The following is an 8,086-nucleotide window of genomic DNA, read 5'->3' as shown; positions in this document are numbered from 1 at the left end:
ATTTGTACTTGAGTTATAGAAATTGTGTATCAATGAATAGGCAATAGCAATATTAATTTCTTTAAAATCCTTTATGAAAATCTGATGGCTTTGATAAAATGTGTTTCTGTCTCATTTACTGAATATACAAAGTATTTAAAAAGCTTATCTAGAAAAAGTTGGAACGAGTTGAATAACAGAATCACATTGACTTGGTGAGTTAACAAAGAGAAGGGTGTGATGGTCAAACTCTGACCTTTGCTTTCAAAAGAAAAGATTGATATAATATTGTGCCTGACTTCACATCCTTTTCCCTACTTTATATTACAGAAGTTCCTTGTGACCTTTAATTGTAAAGTTAGATAGCAGCTTTGACAAATACTATTTTTTTTTTTTTTTTAAAGATTTTATTTATTTATTTGACAGAGAGATAGAGAGCACAAGTAGGCAGAGGGAGAAGGGAGAAGCAGGCTCTCCGCGGAGCAGGGAGCCCGATGCGGGGCTCGATCCCAGGACCCCAGGATCATGACCTGAGCCGAAGGCAGCCGCTTAACCGACTGAGCCACCCAGGCGCCCCTGACAAATACTATTTTAATAAAAAAATTTTAAATGCAGCACATGATCCTAGTTTAAAAATAATTACATCTTACCAAATGTGCAAAATTAAAAGCAAAAATTTACCTCCATTCCATCCCTTCCCAGGATCATTTTCCAGGGGTGGCCATGTTTTTATTATGTATTTGGCTCTTCCAAAGTGTTTATGCCTCTATTTCTTTTTTTAATTGACATATAATTAACATATATCATTATATTAGTTTTGTACAGTACAATGTAGTGATTTGATATATGCATATATTGGGAAATAGTTTCCACAATAAGTTTAGTTCACATCTATCACCTCACAGAGTTACACTTTTTTTTTCTTGTGATGACAACTTTTAAGATTTAGTCACTTAACAACTTTCAATATACAACATATTATTGTTAGTTATAGTCACCATGCTGTATGTTATATCCCCAGAACATATTTATCTTATAACTGGAAGTTTGTTCCTTTTGCCCACATTCACACGTTTCACCCATCCCCCATCCCTGCCTCTGGAAACCACCAATTTACTCTCTGTATCTATGAGATCATTGTTTTTGTTTGTTTAGTTTCCACATATAAGTGAAATCATACAGTATTTGTCTTTCTCTGTGTGACTTATTTCACTTAGCATAATGCCCTAAGTTCCTTTCATGTTGTTAAAAATGGCAAGATTTCCTTCTTTCTCATGGCTGAATAATACCACATTGTGGTGTCCGGGGGCGGGGGGGGGGGGGGGGAGGTGGCGCGTGTGCATCACATTTTCTTTGTTCAGCCATTAATGGACACTTAGCTTGTTTCCATGTCTTGGCTACTGTAGATAATGCTGTAATGAGCGTGGGGTACAGGTATCTCACCTCTATTTCTTGATTAACCAATTTTAGGTTCTTTGTCTGTCTTCTACCTCCTTTACTATCGCTCAGAGACTTCCTTAATTAGCCCATTGCTGTTTTTTAAATGCTTCTGGTAGTTATCTTCATAACTGTAAATAATATACTTCAACTTCTATTTTTTAATATTAAATAGACATCACTGGCTCTTGCCCTGTTGAGTACGCTGCTAAACTTATCCTCTGTCCATCATTTTTCTCTGCCCTGCTCCCACACCTCTGTCAGCTACCCCATTCTTTTCTTTTACCTCATCAAGGTTTGTAACCTTTACATTTTATTCTGTATAATTAAGTGTCCCATGCTATTATTGCAATGGTTCTTAACGCTGGCTGCATGTTAATCATCTGTGGGTGTTAAAAAAATTGTTGATGCCAAGCCTCACCCCAGACCAATTAAATAGGGATCTCTGGTGTTGAGCCTATGAATTTACTATTTTTCATAAGATAGTTAAGCAATTTCAATGTGCCGCCAACATTAAGTACTGTATATATATTGATTAGTCTAGAGACTGAAAACCAATAAACAGCATTTATCATATCATATTATGATTATACAAATATTACTAAATAGCATACCAAATGTGTGTGTGGTTATACCCTAGAACAGGAAACATATTCTTATTTTATTAATCTCACATGGCACAAGTCCTATGTGGCACACTTGATAACAGTGTCAAGTTCAAGTTCAAATTTTTGTTTTCAGAAAGGATAAATGTGATGTGAACTTCTAACTTCTTTTTTTCCTTTCACAATTACTTAGAAATTTCCATAGTTTTCTTTATTCAAATGATCTTTCTTTAGAACTTTCTAGAAATTTAATCTTATTAAAATATTCCCACTTACTCTGTTTCACCCCCAACTGGTCTAACACCAACTACATATACTGCAATTCAATTCTAGCACTAACTACCTGGAGTTAGCACAGACTCCATAGGTTAAGGACAAAGTCCTCCACCCTTTTTTTTTTGCTTCAGACACCAGCCACAACCCTCAAGGTATCCCTATGTCACCCAGACGTCTGAATGACTGGCTGCAAATTTGGGGATTCTCATGACCTCTTCAGGTTATATAATGTGCCAGAGTGGCTCACAGAACTCAGGAAATTGCTATATTTATGACTGCAGTTTATTTATAAAGGGTGAACATAATGTGAGGCTTGGAAAGGATCACAGAGTTTCTGTGCCCTCTTCTTGTGGAATCAGGGCATGTCTCAGCTCTCCCCACCCTTACTGCACATTGATGTGTTCACCAACCAGGAAACTCCACTGAGTCTTCTCATCCAGAGTTTTGGGGATTTTATTATGTAAGCATGCTTGAATCAATCTCCAGCTCCTTTCATCTTCCCAGAGATCAGGCAGCTTAATGTCTGGACCCTCTAAGCAGGTTGTTGGTCTTTCTGGTGACCAGCCCCCAGCCTAAAGCTACCCGGGCTTACAGCGAGACACCTCATTAGTATAACATGGACACTCATCATTTAAGGAATTTCAAGGGCTTTTGATGCTCCCTACCAGGATTCATGACAAAGACCAGACAAATTGTTTATTATACCAGCTCATTTGCTGTGAGGGGTGGGTGTGGTAAACAGGAGGTAGCGTGTGCCTGGAAACGGGAGTGCTGCCTGATTTTGTACTGTAAGGAGTTCTGGTGGCATTGTACCCATAGAGTTGTGTATTCCACTGTAGTATAATTTATCAGCAGTAAGGAATACAGAGTAAGAGGCTTATTGCCTAATATTTTTACCTTCTTATTCTTTTAAAATTTTTCTAGTGGCTTCTGTAGGCCTAGAGCCCAGGCCTACTTCAAAGAGAGGCTCCCTCTTCCTCACTAAGACTAGGTTTTGAAAATTAACTGCACAGTTCTGACTTTAGTAGGGAAAGTTTTCTGGTATTTTAATATACGTAATTTGTAACAAAAGGGATATAGTTTATATATACTTCAACTGGCTAATAATATTCTTATAATATATTTTATGATATGTTGGCTGCTTTTTTCTTTGGTATTTGGGCAGAGTGAGGATAATAATAATGCACTCTGAAGACATTTAGGAGAATATATAATCAGATTTTTTTCAGAATATTTCAATGGATGGCACCATTCTATCACTATCATCTTGAAACAACCTCAGCATATAATTATTTATTTGGTGTCTTATTTTATTTATTTATTTATTTATTTATTTATTTATTTTAAAGATTTATTTATTTATTTGAGAGAGAGGGAGAGCATGCACAAGCAGATGATGGGGGCAGAGGAAGAGGGAGAGAAATCCCCAAGCAGACTCCCCACTGAGCATGGAGCTCCACTCAGGGCTCAATCCCAGGACCCTGAGATCACGACCTGAGCCAAAACCAAGAGTCAGATGCTCAACTGACTGAGCCACCCAGGCATCCCAGTCTCTTATTTTAAAGAAAGAATAAATATGTCCATCATTTTTATGCCTGTGCTGTAGACTTTCTTTGATGACACCTTCAGTGGTGACTTTGGGGACATTTAGCAGTTGCGTTTATTATCTAGGATCCTACATCTTTTAAAAGTCAGTTGTGAGGATGCAGCAAGTGTGCGGCTAGTCAGAACGATTATTCGGTGCTGCAGGCAATTTGTATATATCTAACTGGAGAGCTGTTACCATAAAATACCTTACTGAATTTGAAAAGGTTAGGGAGTTTTGGGGGCTTATCACACACAGCTTCCTCATCTTGCCCGAGGTTATGTAATTTGTGTCCATATAGAACAAGGGATGGAATGTGGGGAAAATGGTTCCATGCGCTTGCTGGTTCACAATGGTGGGCATTTGATTTATTCAATCTTTGTACTTTTATTCAGTGGGGGGACATCTTATCAGAGTGCTGCCAACCATCTGTGTTTTAGAGGTGTTACACTATCAGCCTGGGTCGCATTTTCTATATCTCTTTTATAATCTGCCCAGCTTCTGAGAAATTATTGCCATTTCCTTCTTCCTACAATCAAAATGTCAGTGCCTCCCACCAAAGAGGTTTTGCTCCTTGACTATGAACACGTAGACCTATAAAAAAGCTCATGTGAATCAAGTTTATGGTGACAGAGCATGGCCTTATTTTACATAGAAATGTAAGAGCCAATTTTTAATAGATAAAAACAGGCTTCTTCACAAAGAAGAGCAGAGTGCTTTACTCCATCAACGGATCACGTACTACAACTTCGAGGTAGATACAGAACAATTGCTTTGTAAAAAGTAGGAAAATCTCATAAGGCATATAAAGCTCTAAACAATTGTGTGCAGTTCCTTCAGAGCACTTGTGAATTTCATCATCCAACATACTCTTTTATTAATTCTTTTTAGATACATCTCTGCTGCCATTGTTTTCAATACTGTTTCCCTTTCTTCTGAATGAGGTTTCAGCTAGTTCAGAAAAACTGGCCGCAGCCTCTTCACGGTTCTCCTGCCTGCGCATCTGGTCAGCCAGGATAGAGACCTCACATAGTGATGAGGCTTGGAAATACCTCTGCCATCTTGAAAGAAGAGGATTATGAAAAACTGGCAGTCACTATTCAAATATATTTAGGGCACTTGGAACCCAGTTAGAGTAATTGAAGCTAGGCAATTTAATGAAAAGATTAGATTCAGTCTGCTTGCTTTTTTCAGTCATTAAATTTTAGTGAGCCTGCTCCTAAGACTTTTTTTTTGAGGGGATGAATGACTGCTTGCTTCTTTTTCTGTCGCTGCCCACAAGGTGTTTAAAATGCCAGACATAAAATCATTCTTGCACTTGATAAGAGGGCATGAATGTGCCTGGCCAGTAGGAAGACCTGATATTCTTATCAAGGTTCTTGATATCACTGTGTCCTTGTAAAACAGGTAAAATGCTTTTATATTTTCAAGTTGAAAACTCACATGCACAAAAAGTTTAAAAAGCAGTCATAATCAAGGCATATTTCTTTCATTTACTGTAAATTTTTCACTTGAAAACAATTAGTATTTTAAAGTTCTGAGCAGAATGTTATTCTCACTTCTTAATCTTATCTACTAATCTCCAGGTGACTTATGGTGTAAATGTTAATTTTTATGCATAATGTGAATTTAATACCCTGGTGTGTGAATTTTTAATGATTTAAGGTAAAGAGTGACATATTCAGGAGCTGACAAATGCACACAACTCGGACAGAACAATCATGGTAATCCTGAGAGTGGGAATCTGATTATGATAATTAACAAAGAACTGAGAAATAAAAAAAGCAAATTCCTAGGAGCTCACCTCCCATGTAATAAATATTTGTCATTGGGTGGTGGTTAATCTAGTCATCCTTCTCTTGATCCTGAGTTAGGCAGCTACTTTACCCCTGATTCCTAGAGCTGGTTGAGTGTAAAGGGCATCTCCAATCTCAAACCTGAATTTACACAGGTCCCCAACACTCCCTTATCCCCACTTACTATATAAACACAATTTAACATAAGACAATGTAGACTGGTCAAAACTAACTAAACAATTTTCACTAATGAGTTAGTCCATGTTGAAACTTCTAACTAACAAGGTAATTCAAAGAAGTAGGGATGGGTGAAATAAGGGTATGCCCCTGAGCTGGTCACCGCTGTGGCCAACTGAGGCTCGATCCCATTGGGAAACTCTGAGGAGTCATGTAGAGAACACACTTGAGAGTTCGCAGAGGAGAGAATTTAATACATTGGCTTTTGTTCCCATCAGTTAAGGGCTGTCCTAAGGAGTGTCCATGCCCTCACACTTCCAGTTCGGTCATGCATCAGAATGGCTGAATGGGCCCATAATTTCCAATGGTAGAGTAAAAAAAGTAGGCCCTAGAACCCTGCTACTCAATGGGTGGTCCACAGTCCTGCAGCATTTGTGTCACTCAGGAACTTGTTAGAATGCAGAATCTTAGCCCTAGCCCAGAAATAGTGAACCAGAATTTACTTTTTAACAAGATCTCCAGGGGATTTAATATGCATATAAAAATGTGAGAAGCACTGATCCCAAGGATGTGAGCTGGGATTCTAGATGTGTCTGATATTTGCAGCCTACAAAGCCACCTATGATCTGTCTCCTCCCTTTTCCAGGCTCCTTTCTTGTGGCTTCTCATGGTAGTAACTGTGCCCCAGCCTAACTGGTCTTTCTCTGGCCCTACAACCTGTCAAGTTCTTTCAAGTTCTTCCCTTGCTCAAGGAATATATATATATATATATATATATATGGGCAATTTAATGAAAAGCTTAGATTCAGTCTGCTTGCTTTTTTCAGTCATTAAATATATATGACTGAAATATACATAAATATATAAAAACATATATATAAACATATATATAAACATATATAAACATATATATATGAGTAATTATATATACAGTGTTTCCCCTGCCTGCCATATCCTCTCTCTGCCCTTCACATGCCCAGCTCTTTTTTATCTTCTGAAGTCTCAGTTTAAATAACACCTTTTAGAGGCCTTCCCTGTATAGTCCATGTAAATTAGGATCTGCACTGTTATTTCCTACCTTAGCATTTGGTTTTAAGTTTTCCCTTCACAGCACAATTTTTAATTTACATTTTTTACCTGTTTATTATATAGACCTCACACTAAATTATAAACTTTCCGTAAGGGTAGGAACTGTGAATTCAGGTTCTCCATTGCATCCTCAGAGTCTACCCATGTTTTACACATGGCAGAACAACATATACATCTGTTGAATGAATGACCAAAAATTGAAAAAGAAGAAGGCTTTGAACTGGACAGACATTATTGAAATTTTTGTTTTATTACTAACTCAATGAATTGAGTAATCTGTACTAATCCCTTATTATCTCAGGTTTTTCCATCTATAAAATGGAGATAATATGATACAGACTAAATGGAATGATTGTGAAGATGAGTACCCTTTAGAACTCTGTCCCCTGGAGTTGTCTTTGGTGTAGATAATCTTAGAATGTTTTAGAGTCTGTAGAACGTTTGCCAGCAACATAGGGTTAAGGAATAGGATGTCTTAGGCAAAGTCCAAATGAGTAATTGTGACAAAGAATTTTATAGGTTAAAACACTTCTTCTCCAATGACCCATTTTCCAAAATCCATTTCCATATCAATCTTCTACTGCCATGGCAACCTACACTCCATTATAAAAACTAGAATGTTATGGTTGGAAATAGAAGTGAGCCTATAAGTAGAAAAAATTACATCGTTTGAAGGCCTAATCTGGTGATCTTGCCTTTGTATGGACTCTTGATGTATTTTGGTATATCACAGAGAACTTACCCATTCCCACTGGGAGAGTCTTCAATCACATTTCCTGGTATCTTGGCATCAAGGACATTTGCGGGAGCCATGTATCCTCCCTAATGTTTAACATCAATCAACTAGACTCCTATGTAGGAAAGGTGAGATATGCTTGCTAAAATAATTTAACATAACTCAAATCACAAAAGAAGGGGTTTCGGTTTCTAGAAGGCCCTGCACTGTTCAAGTAGACCAAAAAAAGTGTGTGTATAAATATACCTATATTTATGTTTATACACAGATAGAGAGATAGAGAAGAGATAGAGAAAGAAATGTATAGCCTAAGGTGGATTTTGTTTTCACTCTGATTTCAGGACTCTGCCATATAAAGTTTCCCTTATAGCCCACTTACACTCTGATTGGGTGTTTCTTTTTCATA

Source organism: Halichoerus grypus, chromosome 9, assembly GCF_964656455.1.
Source record: "Halichoerus grypus chromosome 9, mHalGry1.hap1.1, whole genome shotgun sequence".
NCBI classification, from domain to species: Eukaryota; Metazoa; Chordata; class Mammalia; order Carnivora; family Phocidae; genus Halichoerus; species Halichoerus grypus.
This window is presented reverse-complemented; position numbering follows the sequence as displayed.